Source organism: Protopterus annectens, chromosome 2.part1 (genome assembly GCF_019279795.1).
Source record: "Protopterus annectens isolate FY-2018-M chromosome 2.part1, PAN1.0, whole genome shotgun sequence".
NCBI lineage: Eukaryota > Metazoa > Chordata > Ceratodontiformes > Protopteridae > Protopterus > Protopterus annectens.
This window is the reverse complement of record NC_056729.1, coordinates 1,648,904,657-1,648,930,152: the sequence shown is the minus strand read 5'-3', so window position 1 is coordinate 1,648,930,152 and position 25,496 is coordinate 1,648,904,657.

Below are 25,496 nucleotides of genomic sequence, written 5' to 3'. Positions count from 1 at the left end.
AAAGCCATAAAACCCCTTCCATCAATAAAGTAATAATCATCTTCACAATAACATAAAGAAATTAATTAAAATCAATTACCTGTGTATGTATCTCACAAACATCCCTCTCTGCTGAGTCTCTCAACCAGCTTGTCACACATTGATGACATCAACATCATGAGACCACATGTATATATAGATAAGGGTATACAAAACACAAAATAATAAATCACATACCTATAAAAACATTTCATCTAACCCTCATATATAAATAAAAACAAAATAAATTTAAAAATAATAATAAACTAATGAATTAAAGATCATGCCTTTAGAGCTGGTTTAAGGGAAGGCATTTCATTTAACCCAAGAGATCTATAAGGCTGTAACTCTAGGAGCCAGCTTTGTCCTCTAGGCTCAGTTTTATTTCTCAAATCTCTGCCTCTAATATCTTACTGAACTACCTCTAAAATAAAAAAACTTAAAGAGGTATGTTGTCCCAAGGTGGAAACATGTGGCTAGATCATTGCTGATCATGTTATGTCTGATGTCTCTGAGATGTTCTAAAATCCTGTCCTTCAAACAATAGTTCATTTTGCCAATGTAAAACGCATGACAGCATTCACTGAAAACATAATATAGCACATTCGTAGTCTTACAGTCTGCATAAAAGGAGAATTCAGTTTCATGTTGTTGAGTGGGATGTCTAAAGGCATATTTAGAATAAATAAATCTGCAAGCCTTAAAGTTCAAGCAGGGAAACGTACCACAACGTACAGAAGCTAGGGAGTATGTTACATTTACAACATTCCTGTAACAAAGTTGCCTCTTAAGAGATAGATTATTCCTGAAACAAATGTCAGATTTATTATCTATCAGATTAATCAATTCAGGACAACTCCAGAGAATGCCCCAGTTTTTCCTCATTATGGCACAAACCAGATTAATATCATTAGAGTATGTAAAACACATCTAACTGATCTACTTTCTGCATATTCTCTAGTTATTATAGTCACAGGATCTAACTGATCTGAGAAAAAAAGTGTCTAGTGTTACTAGTTCTTTCAGACCTCACATTAGATATGCAGGAGTCAATCTCTCTGGTCGTGTAACCTCGTTTCAGGAACTCACCCTTTATTTCCTTCAGATCCTGATCTAAAGAGTCTTCTTCTGTATGAAGATGCATAATTCGAAACACCTGCCCTCTAAGTACATTCTTAGGAATGTGCCTGGAATGCATGCTGCTTTTATGTAGACAGGAATTCTTCTTATCTGACTTCTTGTATACACGTCTTAAATCTACCCTACCTAACATCTCTGGTGATTGTTATGTCTAAGAAGTCTATAGATTCAAAATCAGAAAAAAGGCCACAAGAACAATTACTACTAAACCCCAAAAATTCAGTGGTATCCTGCATAAACTCAATAAACTCATGTAATAACTCACAAGTATCTCTCCCCAGCAAAAAATGTCATCAACAAAGCATTTATAGTAAACAATGTGTTTAGTAAACACATATTTACATAAAACCTTGTCATGCTCAAATGTGCTAACGCAAGGCTGGCATAGCTATTTGCACAAGCAGTGCCCATAGCTACACCAACCTTCTGTAAATAATACTGTTCACCAAAGATGAAGGTATTGTTTTCCAAAACCAGCTCCAGAAGCATACAAATCAAATCAACCTTCGTATTAGAAAAATTAGCATGTTGTTGCAAAAAAATCTAACATATTCAATACCTGTGGTGTTAGAAATAACAGTGAACTTGTTACCCATTAAATATTATTATTAGTTATCGTAACTTTATATTCATGCACCCTAAGTATAGGGAATGGAATTTTATTGTATTTCCTATAATGTATACTCAGGGTATGCTTTTGTCATCTACTTCTGAAGGAACTCATTTAGCTATAGATAATGATCTAAAGTACTGGTATCAGTTGATATCTGATAATAAAGTTAAAAATCTAGATTTCTTAAAACAAGAATTTGATCTAAGAGAAACTTGCTGGTTAGAGGTTCAGACCTTTAGACAACATCTCATTAATAAAATAGATTTAATGTCTATAACTGTTAAATAATCTATTCCAACACTGATTGATTACTTGATATTAAATTTACAACATAAAGTTTCTGATAAAGGTAAACTTTCATACATACATAAAGTTATCAGACAAGAAACTTTTTACAGTGTAGATTCATACTGGAATTATTTCATTTCTATTAATGGGGACCCACCAAATCAACAAGATAAACAATATATATTGAAATCTGCTTATAGAACTACGTCTTCCATTGTCTGGAGACTTTATACATGGAAATTTTACATAGATCTTTTATACACCTTTGATGATGAATAAAATAAATAATAAAGATAATCTATGTAAGAGATGTAATGTAGAAATTAATGCTGACTGGGCTCATATGTTTTATGACTGCATAAAATTGAAAGAATACTGGAAGTCAATTAATGAATTTTTGCAGGCTCTTTTACAGATAATTTCATTATTTCTAAATCTCTTATATTATTCAACACACCTGTACCTCAAAGTGTTAAAAGGTTAAGCTTCCCTTGTTATGGTCTATTCTAGCAGTGGCTAGGAAAATAATAACTAGAAATTGGATTTCAGATACACCTCCTTCGTTCAATGAATTTAAAAATGTTATGAATATAGTGTGCCATATGGAAATAAACACAATTAGGACTAGAACAAATAGAAAAACATCTTATTATATTGTATGGGATAATTTACAAAATTTGTTAAAAAAATTTTAATTTCAATAGCATGGTATTTTAGTTTAATTAATTGATCTGATTGTAGTGGATGTCTTTGTAAATACTTTAGTTGTTTTGTTGAATATTATAATAATACCTATGTTTAATTACTTGTATAAAATTGTTATGATATTTCTCTTATATGTTAAAACAATAAACCTGTTTTGAAAAAAAAAAGAAATAACAGTAAACAACAAAGTAATATATAATGTGACAAAAACAAGATCTTGGGTACTCAATACACTGCTGACATTTCTATAAAGATCCTGCAAAAAATCTTTAGTGTCTCTTAAAACAGAGTTGACATTATCTAGCACTGGTCTCTGTGTCTTTTCCAAATAAATAGATATAGGTTCTGTAGTCCAGCAACTGCTCGATAGTATTGGATGCATGGGGGGGTTGGGATAGACATTTATGGACTTTTGGGAGCCCATAAAGTATTGGAACAACTGGAAATTCCACAAAAAATACTTAAACAGATGTTCTGTAATCTTATTTGTCACCATTAAATCAAAAAGCAAACCTGAAACTCTGTCAATGATGCCATCAACTGAAGCTTAGACATTGGTTGATAAGTACAGTCATCAATCAAAAGTTGTTCCATACCTGCTAAATAAGATGTTTTGTCCATAACAACAATCCCCCTCCCTTATCGGCTGGACGTATTTCAACTGAATTAAGACATTTCGACTCTCATTATGCCAGCATTTCTGCCTCTGAAAGATTATAAAAAGAACAAAGCTGCCCTCATATGTTCATCACATACTGCAGAAAATGCTTCTATGATCAGATGCTTGTCAGGAATGAATGTACTCAGTTTAGCAAACACCTAATGAGTGTCACCCATACCTTGAAACATCAAAGAAAGAGCTAGATTACATGTAAATAACTTAAATCAGTAAGTACCTGTGTCAAATTAGATCGCTGAGCAGGAACAAAAGAAATACCTCTATTCAGTAGATTAAGTTGTTCTTGAGTAAGCTCAACAAAAGAAATGTTAAAAACCAGGTTCTGCTCTGAGTTACCATCCATGTAAATCTCTCCATTGATTGTTGTTTGTGGTGGACACAGCTTCTCCTTGACCAACTCTGAGACCTCCCTGGGTGCTGCCTTATTGCAATGAGGAGAGGCACTGGTAGAGAAAAGGAGGCTGAACATGTGTGGAACCAGTGTCGAATGAGACACTGGAATTGTTTCGAACTATAGATCCTACTGAGTCAGTAGTGCCGGATGAAGAAGATGTAGCACTGCTATTCTCATCCCAAATAACAGAAGGGCTTTGGGACAAAACCAAAGCATTACCAGCATGACTCATTGGTTTCTGTGGAGATATCCCATTGTTAATGGTGTTATTAACAATGTTAGGGCTTGACCCTGACTCATTCCTTGGCCATAAAAACGTGTCCCTGTTTAAAATCAGTAACTTCCCTTCATAACTACATAGGTTCATAGAAGTGTACTAGGCCAATGGCCCTGGGGGCCTTTACAAGCCTAGCCCATAGGATTACCATGGCATTGTACCACCTGACATTAGTTCCCAGTGCCTCTGTTGAGTAAAGCCACTGGAGTGATCCCCGGGGTGAATTTTCTATTTCCCATCCACTCATAAAGATTTCTATTGAAGAGGGCCAGTGAGGTGCTATACTTGACATGTATGGGAAGTCTATTCCATAGCATGGGCAGTCTCTTGGTTATGAGCCTGTCCCTCCAACATGTTCTGCTGATTGTGGTAATGAGGTTGAGGTCTCTGGAATGTGTGGTGAGGAGGGACTATGATTTCTTTAGATTTAGCATTTCTAACAGAGCTGGGCCAGACATGGCTTTGTAAGTCAAGCAGAGATCGCCGCTAAGTAGGCGATATGAGATAGAGAATAGTTGAAGTTTTTTTAGTTTGTCCATATAGGACGAATGTTTAAGGCCTAGGATCCTCATTGTCGGGTACTTTTGCAGCCTCTCCAGTTGTTGCAGGTGTTTAGTGAGGTACATGCCAAATGGGGCATTGAGCTCAATGATTGGCCTAATGAGGGAAGAGTAGAGGGAGACAATGACCTCTTTCTTCCTGGATGCAAAACCCTTAGTAATGAGATGTGTCACATAGAGGGACTTTCTGACCACAGTGGCAATGTGGTGGTCAAAAGAGAGGTTGCTGTCAACCTGTGTTCCCAGATCTCTTATAACACCTTCTGTGTTCAGTAGACTACCATCAATGTGGTAATTCATGGGAACCAGGTTTTTCTCAAAGGGGATGATGACACATTTTTTGGCATTGAGCTTAACGTCTTGGTTCTGACACTAGTCATTGGTCTCAGTGAGACCTTTCTGTAGGATGTCAACATCACTCGGGGAGTTAATAATAGCTCCCAACTTGCAATCATCTGTGAACTTTGTCAGCCAGAGTCCATTCGTGTTGGCCTGGATTTCAGAGAAGTAGATACCAAACAGGAGAGGACCCAGGACCAAACCCTGTGGGACTCCACATGTGACTGGTCAGCAGTCTGACTTGAAGTCAGCTACTTTCACACTGTGTGTTCTACCTGTGAGCCAGTTTGCAACCCTCCTATTGATATAGAGGTTGATGCCTAGCTTAGTGAGTTTTTTTATGATTCCTCAGTGGGGAATGGTATCAAAGACCTTGGCCAGATCAAGGTAGGCTGTATGAACCGCCTTGTCTTCATCCACAACTCTGATGACTGACTCAAAGAAGTTGACCAAGTTGAGCAGGCATGATCTACCCTTCACAAAACCAAACTGTGTGAGATCCAGAGTTTGTAGATTCCCTATACCCTTGTTTATTAAGTTCATGATGATGCATTCCATAGCTTTGCATATCAGACTTGTCAGGCTAATGGGGTGATTGTTCCCAGGATCTGTAGTCGCTCTTCCTTTGTGGAGATGGATGACTTTAGCAGTGCACATTTGGTAGGGACAAAGCCTGAGGTGAGGCTGTGATTGAACAGGGCACACAGGTGAGGTGCCAGTTCACTCTGTAGTTCATGTAGAACACAGCCAGGGGTATTGTAAGGTCCCACAGAAGCTGTATTCTTGGTCTTGGACAGTGCTGTTTTAACCTGTGCAGCAGTAATACTGGGTGCCTGGCAATCTACTGGTATTGTGACTGTGCCCTTGGGATGGAGATAGGGGTAAAGTTGGTACTGAATCTGTCGGCTAGTATATTGGCAATATCTGTTGGCTTGGTATAGGAGCTACCATTGTGCAGTAGCTCAGAGCAAATCTGGGTATTGCCGTGGAGGTTCTTTACATAACTATAGAAGTCCTTGTGGTTTCATTTACTATCTGCTGCAATTCTGTTTTCATAGCTAAGTTTAGAAGATTTGATGAGGGATCTCAACTTTTTTTGAGGTTGATAAGGGAGTTTTTCCAGTCTTAGGACTTCACCTTCTTCTGCATCAGTTTCCTCCTTCTGTTGTACAGTTTGTTTATGGCAGAAGACCACCAGATTGGTTTTCTTTTCTTGGAGGAGAGTGTCTTGGTTCTGTCGGGTATGGCAAGATCCTTGCATTTGTTTGCGTGTTCGTACAGTGCATTGGTGTATGATTCTGTGGTCATGCAACTGATCTCCATTTGCATGGGTGCCGTGAAGTTAGCCACCTCTGTTTTTAGGAGCCCAAAGTTAGCTTTGGAGAAGTGGTTACCTTTGCGGGGGTGGGGGGTGGGAGGGATGTGGATTCCCAAGGTGATTAGTTTGTGGTCGGATCTAACCAGGGAGAAGTTGACTATTGGTGTAGAACAACGGTCGCCCATGTTAGTAATGACCAGGTCAAGGATGTTGCTAACTCTACTGGGGATAAGAACAAGCTGGTACAGGGTATTGAAATTAATGAATTCCAGGAAATGGGCAAATGTATTGGTACATGAGTAGTTTTCCCAGTTAATGGAGGGGTAATTGAAGTCGCCCGGTATGAAAGTGTTAGGTTGGACCCTAATATTCTCCAGGGTGCTTAGGAGTGTAGAGTGTGAGTCTTGGGACATGGTTGGGGACCTAGAGCAGGCCACGACCTGACTCGCTGTCTTACGCAATGTTAGCTGCACCTGAAGTATCTCAGATGAGTTATGTTTGGCTACTAGGCTGAAGATGTGTGCTTCCTTTATGAATATGAAAACACCACCACCTTTGGAGCTTCAGTCCAAGTTCTGGAGCCAAAAGGTGTGGAATGCGTTAAAGCCTAATAGTGCAGGGGTACTTTCTGCTGTCTTGAACCAGGTCTCTGTTACGGCACAAATGTTGATGTTCTTCATTTTAAGGACTGGTTCAAGTGAGTGCAGTTTGGGAATTAGACTTCTAGCATTGAACAGCATGACCCTCAGATTGCATTTGTTTGTAACTGTTACAGTGGTAATTTGGTCTTTGGAACACTGCCTAAAAAAAAACAGTATAGGGGTGGCAAGAGCCTTGGCAGTATTCGGATGTCCAGGGGTGACAAATGCAGGCCATCTCTGGCAAAGAATCGAGGTCTGTCAATCATGTCATCCCAGGCAGACAGACACTGGATCTTCTGGAAATTCTTAAACTTAGTGGTTTGTAGTCTCTTATCATAGTTGACAATCTGTTCATATAATTCATCCAAGCTGGTAGTCACAATATCAGCTGAAAACTTGTTGTGTATTTCAGCTTGTATGCTATTAATGTCCTTCAATAACTCTTCCTCAATGGGACAAAAAATGTCAATGAGCAAATATACATAGTCCAAGCAGACCCATATGTGGGCATCTTTAAGATACGTAGTCCTCTCTGTATGACCTTATGATGGATACAAGCCTCCAGTTGTATCCTTTGCCACTGCATGCATTTAAATTTGTACTGTTTATTTTCTAGTTTATGCAGCAAATTAGAAAAACTCAATTGCACATCTTGTCTAGCTTCCACTATAGTCTCTGATAAATCCAGAATACAACACAGGAAAGGATTATCATCTATCTCTAAAATTCATTGTATCCTATCCATCCTGCTTGGAATAGAAGGAAGCTCAATATTAAGACTTTCTGCCATGCCCCGTCATTAATGCAAATGAGGGTTAGATGAAATGTTTTTATAGGTATGTGATATATTATTTTGTGCTTTGTATACCTTATCTATATATACATGTGGTCTCATGATGATAATGTCATCAGTGTGCGACAAGCTGGTTGAGTGACTCAGCAGAGAGGGATGTTTGCGAGTTACATACACAGGTAATTGGTTAATTTCTTTAGGTTATTCTGCAGATAATTATTACTTTATTGATGGGAGAGTTTTTTGGCTTTATATTGAAGTTTTTGTAGTATTGTTAGTTGGTCTGATGAAGCATTGCTGTTTTTAATGCAAAAGCACTTACCTTCATTAAACTGTTGTCTGCTTATTACTACCCATTGGTATTTGTTGCTTTATACAACTTCTGCTGTGCGAATCACTATACTTCTTCTTTTATTACAAGTGTATTCTGGTTTGCGGATTCCAGTGACATTACCTCACGCTTTGCTTTGGTTTTGTATTTGTAGTTATTTGGGTTTGCCTAGCTAATTTATGAATACAGATGCTGTTTTTCCTATGTCAACTGCAGTATCTACAATAGAATTGATGCTCAGAGATATCCCATTATTCTTCAGACTCTCTGCTTTAGCTTTGTTCCCTTTGTTTGCTGTATTTTTTAACTTAATTTAATCTTACCTGATTAAATGACACTTTTTACGTGGTTTCAGTAACTCTATTATATTTTGAATTAATTTTATGTCATCTCATGTCACAGCTGAACATGAGACCTGACTCAACAAGGATTTCCTAGTTACTACACTTTAAAGTAAATACAATTCCAAGCAGAGGGAACCTGTTCCATCTTATAGAATGCAAACTAAAATATTCATTAACCACAGAAATCCAAGTCTAAATGTTAGCTTAATAATCTGTAAATGCATTTAATGCTTAAAGTTGTTCAAGTTAAATTTTAGTAAGACTCTACCTCTATACCATATGACTTTTGAATCTGTTGAGTGGTGCTCTGTCATCTGCGTTTCAAATGATTATTATTAAGGTGACCTTATTTTTATTTTTTGACTGCGTTTGTTCCACTAGGCTAGTAGCTTCTTTTTGGGGAGACACAAGGTTGTATTTATACTGCCAGGAGAAATTTGGCCAGGGCATCAGGGAACTTTTTCTATTTTTTGATAGGTGCTATGAAATCTTTTATATCTACCTGCATTACCTCCAATTAAAGCAGATGGGGACTTAGTTAAATATCACCTCCAAAGGGCAACGCACTCAGGAATTCATGTACAGTCAAATGAGAAAGGGCAACCTTCAGAACTTGTTTCTGTTGCACTTTCAATGCAACTTGATACAGTGTCACATTCTGAGTATATCTAAGCACATTTTCTCCTTGCTAATATATGCCTGTGTCTATGGCAAATATGGGAAATAATCTCAAATGATTGTATTTAATCCATACAGGTTACGGTTGCAAAATAACAAAGTCAAGGAAACATCAAAATGTACATTTAAAGTCCTTGTTTCAAAATGTGTTATTTTTTTCCCTTTGTCCTTTGCATGTCATTTGGCATTACACTTCACTGACTGGTAGTGGTCTGTAGCAGTGAATGGAAGTATACTTCCTGATGTAAAAATGACAAATTTAATTTAGAACGTCATCAGTAGCACAAGTGTGATTGGTACTGGTGAGCTTTCCTCCTCATCACTCTTCGCAGTACTGATTGAAGAAATTCAAGCTGCCAGCTACCCATTGCTGTGGCATAAGGTGTAAATAAAGTGAGATAGGCTTAGGGCATAATAAATATTGGCACTCATTTTCATGTATGAATGTGTTGTGGTGGAAAACTCAAAAATCTCAGTACTGAGTACAACTGACAGACGTATATGTCATTTGAAATGCTGTCACTATTAATAGTGTGTACTGTGTGAAATATGATATTGTTTCTGCTGTTTCCTGTCCCCTTTGCCACATCCATGGTATTCCCAAAAGCCCTGATACTGTGAGACAGAAATGATAGTAGTGATGTGGCAAGGAGATGTGAGAAAGCTGAATGTGTGAGTGTAATGCACTAGTAGCTCTACTCATTAATAGATATACACTTTCATTTACTTCATGTTCCTTTCAATTGTTATACAAAATAACAATTTTTATTATTTCTCTATACATTTGCATGCCACTTGGGAATGTACAATCGAGTTTCACAGCCTAATGAAAAAAGTGAAACGTAGTTTGTCTTGCCTTCAGTAGCACAAAAAAGCCTGGCATTAGTGCATGGCTGTCAGCACCCTGGATAGTACTGACTACACAGAATGCACATGGCAGACGTCCAAATCTGTGTCTGAAGGTTTAAATGAAGTGAACTTAGACAAAGAGGACAGGTGGTACAGGTGAGGATAGGTGATGCAGGTTTTGTATCCTGTTTATATATCAATTTTCAATTATTCTCAATATGTATTCCTTTTTATTTGTTTAATTTGCAATCTGCATTTGCTTGCCACATGGCAATGTGCAAACAAGGTTCACTACTAAAGGAAAAAAGTGAAAATTTTAATTTAGATTGTTGCCAGTATTGTAAATGAGCCTGGTGTTGTTGCATGGCTGCCAGCACTCAAAATAGTAATGACTGCATGAAATGCACCTGTTATTTAGCTGTAGACTTTTGTGGCACATGCTGTAAATACATTGATTCTGGAGAAAACACAGATTTGCTGTGGGGTTCAAATACTCTTAAGGATAGTTTTGAGATTGGTGTCACCTGCAAGGATAGACACACATTTTGGAAGATGAATTACATACCCTACGTTTCTGTAATAAATGCTGAATAATATATCTGTTCCATTGTATTTCATTAGTAAAATCACTGATACTTCTTACTAATGACAACACGTGCTATGCATGATGTCAAAAATAGTTTCTAAAGTGTGAGAACAGATATTTATGAACAGAATGACATTACATGAACCAGTCAGGGGTTGTAATACAAGTTATGATGTTGCAAACCAAAGATGAAAGTAGTATTCATGTTTAATTTTTATTTTCATTACAACTTCTTACCATTTGTTATTTTGTTGCCTTTTTTATTAGTGGGCTGGCAAGCAAAGTACAAAAATGTTTCACTGCCAAAGGAAAAAAGTCATAAAATTAATTTGGACTGCCTTCTGTAGAGCAAACATGCCTGGCAATGGTGCACAGACTTCAGCAGTCTGGATAGTGCTCAGTAAATACATTTCAGCACTCAGATAACTATCCTTGTGGCACAAGGTATAAGTGAAGTCAATTGAGTGAAATAAAAGAGATGCTACAGGGTTTGAATACAGTTAATTGTTAATTTTATACAGGGGATCTGAATACATGTTTACACATTTGATCACTGTGTGATTGTGTTAAATTCAGCTATTCTTAGTATTTATAACAGCATATGAGCTATTGTTATTGGGGACACTTGGCAATGGTACACTTTATTAACCATCTGAACAGCACTGAGTGCAGAAATTCTACCTGTCACATACCTTTCTCTGTGGAGATGAGCAGTTCAGGAGATGAGCATTTTGGATTCAGATCAGGAGGCAGCACAATTGACCCAATGTTTGCAGTGAGACAAATACTTGAGAAGAAGTTAGAGATGAAGAGAGAGTCCAACTGGGCATTCCTAGACTTTTTTTTTTGTTTTTTTTTTTTTTTGTTTGTTTTTTTTTCCTTTCTCAAAATACTTTTTATTGAATATATAAACAGTACATTAGGAGTTGTGTAAATGTAAATAACTTTGTTTAAACAAATTGCAACTCATAATAGCATTAGGAAAAAAATAGAATAATAATAACATTACACAATATATACACTATATACAAATAGGTAACCAGAAAAAAAAAAAAAAATAACTTGAAGTAAAAAAAAATTCTATGTATTGATAATTTCAATTAAGGGAATAACAAAATAAAAACATTACCAAGCACAAGACAGAAAGGATTTAAAGGCATTAATTATTGATAACATTCAAAACTTTCTCTAATACTAATTTTTTTAAAGCCATTTTTTAGGACTCTTAACTATGTTTCTCTGAGCATCAACATATAAGTAAGCCATTTTCTGGAAAGTATCCCAGTTTAGTTTGGTACGATCAAGCCAATTTTGAGTTATGTAAAGTTTTATTAAAGAGCAAATAAAAATGATAACATGAGTATCTAATTTTGAAAGATGAATTATCGGAATATGAAGAATAGCAATTTCCCAGGATAACGTAGATTTGTGATAACCCATTCTCTGTAGTCTAACTTTCAAAGAGGTCCATAATCTATGAGAAAAATGACAATACCATAGAATATGTAAGAGGTCAGCTTGAGGGTAGGAACAACATGTGCATGATGAGGATTTATTTGGATTAAATTTATTTAATTTATATGGAGTATAGTAAGCATCATTGTTAATCATTAATTGTGTGCACAATATTTTCTTAAAAGGAGTAAATTCCTTAGTATATCTGATTGCCAAAAGTTTTTGATTCTCACTTATTTGAGAATTATGATTTAACCAGACATTTGACAAGAGACAGTTCTGATCAAACACTAGATTCTTTATCAATTTATAAGAATTAGATAACATTTTACCTGATGAAGATAATGTTCTAATTATTGTGTTTAGATTATTTAATTCATGTTCTATCAGTTCTATAGATTCATACCTACTCTTAATTACTACTCTTAATTGGCATAGTATTGCAGAATAATTCCAATTGACATTCAAAATGTTACGCCAATCTGTTAGGGACAAGTCGTTATATTTCAGGATATCCCAAACTTTCAAATTTTTTATTAGAGGATACTTTGTTAGGTTAAAAGGAGTGTTATCTATCATTATATTAGGATTTAGATGAAGTGGTTGAAAAAAGTGAGAAAACTTATCTAGATTAGATCATTTTAGTAAAGTTTGAAAGGCTTTAATCTTTTGTTTAATAAAGATAGAAAGATTATTGGTAATTTTGATATCCAGAGAAATAAAAGGAATAGCTTCTGGGTTTATATTTTTAGATATAATGTAATTATACCAAATTTTTATCCATAAGGGATAATTGATATGTATACTATTTTTGAAATTAGATATGGTGAAAAGTTTGTTTGATGAAACAATTAAATAGTAAAGATAGAAGTTTGGTAGTCCCAAACCACCTTTATCCTTAGAGATTGATAATCTAGAATAGGAAATTCTAACCGATTTGGGAAACCATAAAAATTTAGCCAACTCTTTATTTACATTCTCGAAAAAAGATCTAGGAATTATCTGGTCAGAAGAATTGAATTGATATAAAAATTTTGGTAAAATGTTCATTTTAATTATAGCAGCCTTTGATAAAAGTGAAAGATTTAAGTGTTCCCATCTGGTTATATCAGATACTATTGAGCTCCAAACTTTACTTATGTTATTTTGAAAAGAAGATTTATTATTGTGTTCCATGTTGATACCCAAATACTTTATACTAAAAGTAAACTGGATTAGTTGATCAGAAAACAAGTATGGTTTATGAACTATATGATTTAAAGGAAATATATGGGTTTCTGAAGGATTTATAAGATAGTTCGAAGCAGAAGAGAAACATTCAATAGAATTTGTTATTTTTCTAAGGTCAGATATTGGAGTTTGAAAATATACTACTAGGTCATCAGCAAAGGCCGAGAAAAAAAAATTTGTATTAAGAATCCTAGGAACATTATGAAAAGTGTTTTGATTAATAAACAGCAGTAAAGGTTCTAAATATAAATTAAAAAGAAAAGGGGACAGTGGACAACCTTGCCTCGTACCTCTGGTAATCTTTATAGGGGAAGAAGAGTAACCATTAATGTAAAGTCTGGTAAACATATCTTTGTACAATATTTTTAAAAAGTTTATAAAGAATAAAGGAAAGTTAAAGCATGACATAGTTTGAAAAAGAAAATTCCAACAGACTCTGTCAAAAGCATTTGATGCATCAAGAATCAGTGCATACATTGGGTTAGAATCACTTTTTATGAGGTGGATGATAGATTCTAAAGTCAGTGTATTATCCCAAGCATGTCTGTGGGACATAAATCCTGCTTGGTCTTGGGAAATAATTGAAGGTAAAACCTGTTTCAATCTGTTGGCCAAAATAGATGATAAAATCTTGATGTCTAAATTTATTAAAGAAATGGGTCTATAATTAAATGGGTCTGATTTTTCTTTATTATTTTTCAAAATTAATATAGTTTTAGATGTATTCCAATGAATATCCGAAATATCATTGATTCTTATATGATTGTATACTTTAAAAAGAAAGGGAACGATTACCGACTTAAAGGATTTAAAAAATTCCGGTGTGAAACCATCAGGACCAGGAGATTTACCAGATTTAAGATTATCAATTGATTCTGAAATCTCTTGAAAGGTTAGAGGAGCAGAAAGCAATCTTTGTTGATTATCATTTAACTTGGGAAAATTTAAAGAATTTAAAAAGGTTTTTATATGATTATCATCAAATGAATTAGATGGTTTTGAGTATAACTCTGTATAAAGTAGAGTGAAGAGATAAATAATTTCTTCATCTGTGTTGTATAGTTTATTCTTGTGCAACAAAGATGAAATTTTTGGCTTGTCAAAATTATTTTTAATTATTCTAGCCAATATTTTAGAAGGAACTTGGGCCCATTCTGAATATGTTGCAAGTAGTTTTTGCTCAACTAAAGAAAGATTGTTTTGATGAAGCAAAAGTAGTTCTTTCTGGCAATCTAAGATTTGCTTTTCAAGACTAGAGTCTTGCTTTAATCTAAACTGGTTTTCAAGAGAATGAATTCTAGATTTTAAGAACTCTTCTTTCTTAAAGTAATGTTTTTTTAAGATAAGCAGCTTTACTGATAAACATTCCTCTTAATCTCGCCTTGCATGCAGCCCATTGTATATCGTAAGAAATATCAGTTAAGTCTAGATCAGCTTCCATTTCCTGTATAATTTCAGAGCATTGTTTACAAATATCTTTATTTAAAAGTAAATTATTGTTTAAAGTCCATTTGTTTGAGTTGATATTATTTTTAATATTGTGGGTAATGTTTAGTTTTAATAAGATTCTTGAATGATCTGAAAAATATCTGGGTTCAATATTAAAATCCAAAATAAATTTTGAGATAGAATTGGAAATCAGAAAAAAATCCAATCTAGACCATGAACGGTAGCATTTAGAGTAATAAGTATAAATATCTTTCTTGTTTGAGATTTTTATAGAGTGTAATGGATCAATTAAATTATGTTCCACGATTAAATCATTAAGGGCCAGAGTCGCTTGATAGTTATAAGAAGCAGAGGAACTAATACGATCAATTTCTGGGTTTATTACTGCGTTCCAATATCCACCTACTATGATATAGTGGTCTTTATAAGTGGTGAGAATATTATAAATTTTTAGGATGAAAAAATGTTGTTGACTACAAGGGCCATATAGATTTAAAACTAAAAGAGGTTTATCAAGATTATGAATAGTAGCGGTAAACAGACACCATCTACCCTCGTTATCATATTTCTCATCAATAATGTTCCCCATGAATTTTTGTTTAATAATTATAGCTACACCTCTAGAATTAGACGTATCCCCAGAAGCCACAATCTTCTTGATCCATTTTTTATTTTTTTCTTTATCCCAATCATCTCGAGGAATATGGGTCTCTTGAATAAAACAAATGTTGGCTTGTGATTTAAATATCAAGTGAAATAATAAAGATTTTTTTGCTTTACTTTGGATTCCTCTTACATTCCAGGAATCAACTATTATGTTATTTGTCATACGTAAGGCAAATAATCAATATTGATGCAATAAAAAACACAGAGTAATGTCCTGAATATAATCAAACCAAATAAAGAAACATAATTAGTCTGATCTGTGCTTGAATAGAAGCTCATAATAAGAAATACCCTCTGTAAAAAAAAAATAATTTTAAATTTACATACTTCCTTCATCCTAACCCTAGTGCCTGCCCACCATACTCCTAATGATAAAGGAAGGTCAGAGAAAAATAAAGTAGAATTTATATTTTTGGTTACCAATAACTTCAAATTAGCAGAATAAGCTTTAGATGAAGCCCTAACAAAAACTAAAACCAATACAATAATACTGAACATATTTACATATCTAACTAAATTCAAGACGTCCAACATACTCAATCCCTACTCAATACGTAAATTACAAGCTCCTATCATTTGCAAAAATATATAACATTTAAATGATTTTCCTCATATAATTCAAAATACATTTTTAGTTTGACCAAAATCATCACTACATTCCAGGAATTATAATGACTCAAATGTATATATAGAAAGTAAAAGAAAGATAAATCTAACATTTCTCTATATACATATTTACCCTATGAGAAACTAATGTAAACTGTGTCATAGATAAAATGATGCTTTGATTATAAAAAAGAATTTAGAATAAATATGGTAAAACAAAATATTCCAAACTTTGTCAAATGGCAACACAGTAAAATGAAGCAAATTTCTAGAGAATTACCTGGATAAGGAAAGTAACAATAATTTCAAAATTACAGAATAAACACATAGACCATACCCCCAAAGAAAATCAGGTCCATCCCCCGGGAATATCAAACTCTCCAACAAACCATAAGTAAATAAATATATCTGTCAATACATCTGCTGTACAGCCACATCTCTCAGCCTTTTCACTACAAACTGAATAGATTTTAGCGCCATCTGGTGTTACAAACTGAAAGATGCAACTGCATAATCCTTTAACCATAAGCAAAACCATTCACAAAAAGGTCATCAGTCACTTTAGAATTAAAAATTATATGAGCAAGATATGTATAGTTTATGATTTAAGAAAATGGCTCTTAAAGTAAATTAAGGTCTGCAGCATTCTATTTTGTTAAATTATCAGACTCTTTGTGAACCATTAAAGAGCCCTACACCCCCAGGAAGTGAGCCCCACCATTCCCCCTCAAGCGCGCATTCACATACATAAATAAATCATTAAAACCTGAATTCTATGTCATTTCTATAACACAGAATATACCCAAACATGCATAATGTGTTCATATCATTAAATCATGACCCTACATATGTTGTATTAAAACTTTAGCTATGTAGTAAAGTGTTTGATTAAACCATCGCGTTTACAGTATCCTCATACAACATTTACATAGTTTCGTAGATTTGAAATGAAAGCGCTGCATCAACCTAGATAACTGACCAACTTACTGTAAAGTTTTCTAAAATAAAAAAGGAATAAACAACTTTTAAAGTGTACCTTTAGATTAGAGAAATCTAATCTATTTAGAGCGAATAAAAGGCATTTCCGCCTTTATGACAATGAGCGTGAAGCCTCAGGGAAGCGTAAGTTTAAAAAATAGGGCAAGCAGCTGTTAGATTTAAACGAAAGACTGCATTGAAAATGCAGAAAACAGCTACTATTTAACCACAGCAACTGAATATAAAAAGTAAATACATCGAGTAACTGACAAGCGCTGCAGTAAAGAGGAAACAATAAAGCTGCATCCAACAGGTATCCTCTTCGAATGATGACGTCATTACAAGCCTCCGAAAGTCCATAGATGGTGCGTGGCCAAGTAGGAGATGCAGCTGGTAAGAAAAGTAGAAGATTTTCACCCTAGACACTCTCGAGGAATGTAGATTCTCCCTCCAAAATGTTCACAAACTGTCACAGGGCACTGAACACTCTATATCTGCAAAATAATCAGTTCACCTCGTCGCAACAAAGAAATAAAACTTCAAGGTTGTTATACAGAACTACAACATATTCCTAGTTAGCAATTTACCTTAGTAATAAAATCAATTTTTTCTTAAAATAAAAATACTTGAATAATCTATTATAGTAAGACAGAATTAGGTAATAAATGACTAATACTGACAGAAAACACATAACATGAAATAAATCATCACATTTGTAACCATCTAAAGAGTGGAATATTAGGACACAGAATCAGGAAGCTTTTTAAAAGTTTTAAAAAATATATATTTTGCTTCTTTAGGATCAGAGCACATAAATCTTCTGTCATTAAATGTAAAAGAAAAGTATTTAGATAGGACATACGAAATCTTATCCCACTTTTTATCAGATCTGCACAATAGGGTGAAAGTTTTTGTCTTTTCAATTTTATTTGAGGAGGAAGGTCCTGTGAAAATGACAGTTTATGAGATTTCCAAACAAACTGTTTTTTGCTTTTAGCTGCTTCTAGGATCTGAAAAGTGTCTTGGAAGTTTAATAACTTAGTGTAGATAATCCTTGGTGAGGAAGAATCCTGACTTGCACGTAATGCTCTATGTGCTCTCTCTACAATTATAGATTTTGAAGTTGCCTCACAGTTTAACAATGTTTCAAAGATGTTTTTTGTCACAGATAGTAAATTTTGATTATCATAAGATTCTGGTAAGCCACGAATAATGATGTTATTTCTACGACTCCTGGCTTCTAAGTCCAGCAATTTAGCTTGTATTTCAGAAATAATCTTATCTTTAGATTTTAGGTCACTTTCCAATGAATCAGTTTTTATCTCTAAAGCTGAATTTTTATTTTCAATCATATCCATTCTGTCACTTATTTGCTTTAAAGTTTTACTAAAATCAGCAAATTGTTCAGAGAAACTTTGAATAGCACTTTGGATAGGTTTTAATGCTAATTTTAGTTCATCTAAATGAAAATTTGAGTCATTCAAATCTTTATTACTTACTTTAGTAATTTCAGAAGATTGTTTAGAAGTTCTTAGTCTTTTTGAACTGGAATCCTTTTCAGGTGAAAGCATTGAAGAAAATTTGGCCTTCGTTGGCTGAGTCTCCATGGAGTCAGATTTAGCAGCCATGCCCAGAGATGAGGTGCGGTATCAGGATAGCAGGTTCCAGGAAGACTCTTTAAGCAGCAGGTGACCAAATCAGTTGAAGCTACAAAACTGTTCTGAAGTAAAATGTATCCCAGGTTAAGATTTTCAAAGAAAAAAATAATCCAGATGCGTAGAAAAAGACTTAGAAAATCTTTTTGTAAAAAAAAACTGAGGAAAAAGATAACTTCAAAGTTGTAAAAAAACCCAGATGTTACATAACTGTGAGGAGCTCAAAGAATAGGGACTAGTCTAGTCGGCAGCCATCTTGGAATAGTCCGGGCATTCCTAGACTTGGAGAAAGCATATGACAAGATCCCAAGAAAGCTGATCTGGGCAGTACTGCAGTGGTTTGAAGTCTCAGAAACATTGCCAGAATTAGTGCAGGCTATGTACAAGGAACCAATGACTCAATTAAGTACAGTGTTCAGCCTGACAGAGAGGTTCCCAGTGGGTGTGGGTGTACATCAGGGTTCAGCTCTGAGCCTACTGTTGTTCATACTGGTGATGGACTACATTAGCAAACAGGTTGGAGGGGATGGATCAACAAAGCTGCTGTATGCAGACGATGTGGCATTACAGACTGACTCTGAGATAGAACTTCAGCAAAGGATAGCAGAATGGAATGCAAAACTGAAGGCACATGGGATGAGACTAAGCACAGATAAGACAGTAATAATGGCCTCAAATTGGGAAAATCAGAAGAAGCTGAGAGTAGAGCTAGAAGGGAAGATGGTGGAACAGGTAAACAGCTTCATGTATCTGGTAGAGGTGGTTGAGGAGAAAGGAAGTCTGAATGAAGAGGTCAAAGCTAGAATCAGAGGGTTTGCAGCCAACTGGCATAGAGTATCAGGTGTAGTCTATGACAGAAGAATGCCAAAGAAGTTGAAAAGTAAGGTGTACAAGACAGTGGTGTGACCAGTACTACTGTATGGTACAGAAAGCTAGGCAGTAAAGGCAGAACAGTTGAAGAAGCTAGAGGTGATGGAAATGAAGTGCCTATGAAGGGTGGTAGGATGCATACTGTGGGACAGATGAAGAAATGAGAACATAAGAGCAGAAGCCAAAGTAGCTCCAATTGCAGAAAAGATCAAAGAGAACAAATTATGGTGGTTTGGACACACATGCAGAAAAGTAGAAGATAATCTGGTGAGGAAGATTTGGGACAGACAGGAAGAAGTTAAGAGGAAGCAAGGACGTCCAGCAAAGAGGTGGATGGATTGTGTAAAAGAAGATCTGCAACCGTCATGCATGAGTATTGAAGAAGGCAGGAGTGTGGCACTGAATCGAGAGACTTGTTGACAGTTAACACGATACCCCGACCCCATGTAGAAGGGGGCTGATGATGATGATGATATGAGCTATTGTTTATCCACTTTCATATTATTTGTTATTAATGCCAAGGCTAATAATGTGTTCCACAAAGTACATTTCTGATGTTGCAAGGAGATGTGAGAAGAATGAATGTGTCACTTCAATACACTTCATGCTCTGGTCATTGACTGAATTCATTTTATTGTCATCTCTTTTCTCTGCCATATTTTATTTCTGATGCCTCTTTCATTTGTGCTCCACTCAGATTTGGCAAGGGTACACTTTCATTAGCCATCTGGACAGCACTGAGTGGAGAAATTCTACCTGTCACATAACTTTCTGTTTCGGAATGTGTAAGTGTAGTGAATTTAGATAAAGAACACTTGTGATTAAGGGTTGTTCAAAGCCAGCTAACAGATACTTTTACAGAGGGTGTCAGAATCCCATTTCTCACAACATTTTGATTAGGAATTTAAAACAAAATACAAATGAGAATTCTAAACATGTTTTTTCCAAGCACCCTATCAGCAATGGTTGCATAACTAAAGTTTTCTATTTAGCATATATAATTAATGCTTCACATATAACCTCAAGATTATGTACAACATCTTAAACATAACAATGATGATATTTAATTTAAAATGCATTTGCATATACTTGATGGGCACAATAGTTTTTAATTATCATGACTCATCACATATCCTTATTATGTGTTTAGGATAGTATGTCTTGTGAAGTATGCATTTATAATACCCAGACCTGTATTATTCACATCATGGACATCCATTGATGTGAAATATATTAACAAACAGAAATATTGCTTTTTACATAGGAATAGATTCCCAGGACTACTTGAAATCAAACATATACAGGCCTTTCTGTAGTATATCACCATTCATTCTGAAATTAGTGAATCTCTAATTAGTATGCTTAAAAGGAAGTTATCCAGTAACAATGAGAATTAATACGCTATATGTCATTTTTGTATTCTTTATCCGATTAGTTTGATTCACAGATGGTAAAACACAACTGTAATAGTGTATATGTCTCAACATCAAAATGTGTCTCAATTTATCCTATTTATCCTTCCAAACACCAACTAGTACATGTAAAGCCTTTAGGCATTCCATTGTTAAACACTGGAACACGTGTCAATAGGCTGAGCCATTGTTAAACACTGGAACACGTGTCAATAGGCTGAGCCATTGTTAAACACTGGAACATGTGTCAATAGGCTGAGCCATTGTTAAACACTGGAACATGTGTCAATAGGCTGAGCCATTGTTAAACACTGGAACACGTGTCAATAGGCTGAGCCATTGTTAAACACTGGAACATGTGTCAATAGGCTGAGCCATTATTAAACACTGAAACACGTGTCAATAGGCTGAGCCATTGTTAAACACTGGAGCACGTGTCAATAGACTGAGCCATTGTTAAACACTGGATCATCAATAGGCTGAGCCATTGTTAAACACTAGAGCACGTGTCAATAGGCTGAGCCATTGTTAAACACTGGAACATGTGTCAATAGGCTGAGCCATTGTTAAACACTGGAACATGTGTCAATAGGTTGAGCCATTGTTAAACACTGGAATACATGTCAATAGGCTGAGCATCACACATAGTAAATCTCACTGTCATGTTTCACACCTTTATTGCTAGTTGATTTAATGATTGCCAGTGTGTCTGCCAAGGAATCCATATGATTGCAATTGCACAAATGCAGATGGCAAGGGTATGCATCCTTGCACACAACCTTTTACATGCAAGCTCTGAACTGGGTGCCAATTCAGACATGTGTTGTTAGCTTGACTTCTGCAGTCATGGCTGGCAATGCACAGAATGGTGTTAAATTTAGATTATAAAGGTGGGTTGTTGAGGAGAACAGGATTTTTGTGGTATCCCTCATGAAGGATTAGAGCTGTAGGCTGCTGCAGAGTAATTTTCTGGGTCTCAGTATAAGGCCGTGGGTTGGAATAGCTTGGCCATGGCTGTTTCCTGTGCAATTGATGCCCTGGAGAACAATGTCCTCAGCATTATAGTGACCTCCTTATATGTGTGCTGTACTGACCCATCAACAGTCTATACAGCATGCGTCCAGCGCAGTTATTCATCATGCTTTCATAAGTTTTTTTTACTTTTTCTCTATTGTACAGCTGCAGAGGAAAGATCAGCAAAAGGTGAGAAATACCGGCAGAAACTCACTCACCTCAGAGAGGCACAGGGTAAGTAGGCCTCTGTTCCAAATGCATGCCAGGTAACTATTTTCAGTTCCTCACTCCTAGCATCTTGAGGAGGCATAACTCAACCATGCATGCATCACTTCTCCAATACCTCATGTTGCTTGTATGAGGCAATCAGAACACCAGCGTGACTGTCTGTGTGCTCAATTCCCAGAATCATCAATTAGGTTTAATTAGAGGATAGTACGTCTAAAATAATAAAAGCAACAATGAATGTTAGGAGCAATTCAGTTATGATAAGTGCAGTTATTACATGTGAATGCATATATCCTATATGGCCCAGGTAAATAAAGGCTGCCATTTCTTATATCCTAGCAGTGAGAGTGTTAATTCTATGATATATTAAACCCTTCCCATCATATCTGGATGCAACAAAGGTGTACAATAGTCATTTAGCATATGTATTGAAAACATTGTATTGAAAGAAATAAAAAATGTGAAATGCCTTGGGTCTAATATTTTTATATCCCCATCTCCATACCTTCACAGATGGCAGCCCAAATACCCAGTACTTTGGGTTTACAACCTGTCTGTATTGTCTTCTCAACCCCTGCCCCACCTGCTCCATCTGAGCCAGGTAGGTCTGCCGTGGCTGCTGGTGCAGTGGAAGTCTCTGGGAGCAGAACAAGTGGAGGAGGCAATCGTGTCACACAGCAGGAGCAGACAGGGCTGGTGGAGGGTATATCTATCATATAGTTAACTGCTAACATCTGTATTTCTCTCCATTTACAGCATTTCATTAACGTACCTTTAGAAGAGCGCAGCAAAACATCATTTGCAAAAACATTGCAGCCCCAACGTAGAGACTTAGTAAGCCAACCTTATCCTTCTTGTATCTTAATGTTGGTTGCACTTTTCTACCCCTTCTTGCTCCCTATAGCAAGCACTTTATTGTACAGAGCATGACCAGCTTAATAATGAGTTAATAAGTAAGAGTAACACAGCATACATGTGGTCGTAAAAGTCCCACAAGAAATATTGTTGCTATTCCTCTCTCCATTTGTCTCTGTCTCTCTCTCTCTGTTCATCCTTTCTGCTTCAGTAAAGGTGTCACTGTCCTTCAACTGTGTCTTTTAAATGGTGTGAGCAATTCCATTGTGACATGATGATATGTTGCTCACAGATTCATAGGTTTATAGGTTGTTACTAGGCTAAAGACCACTTGGGCCCTTATAAGCCTAACCGTGTACCCCAAACCATTTGGGTCCCAAGTATTATATGAGGGTCATGTTAGTAGGAAGGTAGCTAAGGATTTGTAGGGGGGCCTGTTAGGATAATCTATCTCTACATTGCAGTCAGATGTATAGAATGATTTTTGACTGCTTTCAAGAGTTCTAATCCAGGCATTAGCTAAGTGCTATGTAATGTTTTAAGTACACTATTTTATGTGCAGCTGTTGCTTACATATTGTTAAGAGCCAACATTATCCTGCTTCTGTCATAAGGTACACGGTCCTGCCTCCATCTCCCCCTGTTTATTTTCCCCCGTGTGTGTCACTAGTCTTCCTGCTCGGCATTTACACAATGTCTTCTCCCGAGCGCCAACTGCAACGGAGGTTAAATGGAAGTTCACAGGTGATGGTACAATATTGTGATGTTTTGCAGTCAGATGCATTACTGTAGTGCCTTTTGAGTTGAAACCAAAAATCACGTACAAATGGATTCAAGTGAAAGAGACACCAGCAAACCAAAATCACTTGAAGGAAATAAGGCTCTAGTCCTGGGTTCCACCAAGAGGGAAATTTAATACGTTTCCAAGACAATGAATAATAAACGCTTTCCACACTCAATATTACGTTTTCGCTTCTCAAGACTTCTTCAGACAACTGAATACTATCATCATATAATTTGATCATTATATATCATGTTCAATAAAGCAATTAATACATAATCAAGGCAAATGCTTAATTAATTAACCCCTTATGTGACAAACCAAAACATAAAAACATAAAAACGTTCTAAAAAAGAGGTACCAAACTCACCACAAACATAATGCCCTATTCTACTATAACATTTAAAAAAAAAACAGTTAAAGCTTTTCAATTAAAATTTCAATACTAATTTAATAATGAACCTTAAAAATGATATAATATATTTAAAAACAACTTCATAATACAAAAGAAAATATTTCTAATAAATACACTTTAACTTATTATATACATTGATGCCATCTAGTGGACAAAATGGAAACTATTAATGGAAGCCTAAAAATTCTTTAAAAAAATAATATATGATATGTATATGTATTTAACTATATCCAAATGTATGTTGTATTGGACGGGCCTTCGAATTCAAAATTAAAATACCAAATAACATACTATTTCTCCCAGTATTCATTAAAGTTTAGCAGCTCTCATTTTCAAAACCGGAGCAATAGAAATAATTTCATTCAACCCTGGTGGTTTATTTGCCTCTAAATACAATTGCCATAGGAGTTCTTTGTATTCTATAGATGTCTCCCATGGCCCTCCTCTAATTTCTTTTTCCACGGTTTCAAGAACAAAAAACTGAAAGAAGGCTGACTGACATTTCATTTTATGTCTAAAAAGTGCATTGTTAATATTATTATTTCTAATTTCATAATAGTGTTCGTACATCCTGTTTTTTAACTTTCTTTCAGATTTTCCTATGTAAAACGCTTCACAGGATTTACATACAGCAATGTATACTATGCCATTTGTATCACAATTTGAGAAATGCTTACTTTCTATAATAATTTCTCTACTTTTAATGTATATAGTGTCATTAGAATAGATGTATTGGCATTGTGAACACCTGCCACACTTATAAGTGCCCAACTTTTTATTACCTATCATTCTTCTTTTATTTTTCTTTTCTAAGATGCTCTTAATACATCTCCCTTTCCTATAAGTGCATTTTATAGGTTGTTCAAAAAGAACACTTAAATCTGATAATTCACCAAACTTACTCCATTCTTTCTCCAAGAGTTTCCTGATCTGTATTGCCTGTCCGCTATAGTCAATAACAACATTATTTGCACCATTATACTTAGTGGGGGTTTTACTCGATCTAGCCAGAGCCATGTTCTTCCCTAGGATGGGTTCAAATTTACTAAGTCTTTCATCCTTGACTTCCCTCTCTATATTTGACACCAATTCTGATGGATACCCTCTATCCAAAAACATCCTAAACAATTCTCTACACTCCTCATTAAAATCCTCCTCCCTTGACGTCATTCTACTGGCTCTCACATACTGTCCTTTAATCATGCCCTTCTTCTGATGAAATGGGTGTGCACTACAGTAAGCCAAGTATGAGTTGGAGAAGGTATCCTTTCTATGCAACTTAGAAAAAAAGCCATTTTCATTTTTACCAATAAAAATGTCCAAATATTTC